Source organism: Pyrgilauda ruficollis, unplaced genomic scaffold (assembly GCF_017590135.1).
Source record: "Pyrgilauda ruficollis isolate IOZ18807 unplaced genomic scaffold, ASM1759013v1 scaffold18, whole genome shotgun sequence".
Taxonomy (NCBI): Eukaryota; Metazoa; Chordata; class Aves; order Passeriformes; family Passeridae; genus Pyrgilauda; species Pyrgilauda ruficollis.
This window is the reverse complement of record NW_024516984.1, coordinates 1872366-1872738: the sequence shown is the minus strand read 5'-3', so window position 1 is coordinate 1872738 and position 373 is coordinate 1872366.

Sequence of the window (373 nt, the reverse complement as noted above, 5' to 3'; positions counted from 1 at the left end):
GCCGCCTCCCGCCTCGGCCGCGCCGCCGGGGCTGCCGCGTTAGACGGCGGCGGGGCCGCTCTCTCCGTCCCGGCAGTGGCAGCAGCGGCCCTGGCGGAGCGCGAGTCCCGGGGGTCGGCGGCGGCGGCAGCACCGGGGCTCCATCTCCCCGCACTGGGCTCCCGCTCCGCTCCGGGAAGCGCCTTCTCGGAACGGCGGTGCCGATGTGGCAAGCCCGGGAGGGAGGAGGCCAGGCGAAGCTCCGGCGGCAGCAGCGCCCGGCCCCGCTGCGGGGCTCGGCGGCGGCGCCAAGGCTCCGCCTCCCGCCCCGCCCCGGGAGCGCCGCGCCGGCCGGGTGTGCCCCAGCGGGGCCCCGCCGCCCGAGCCGCCCCGT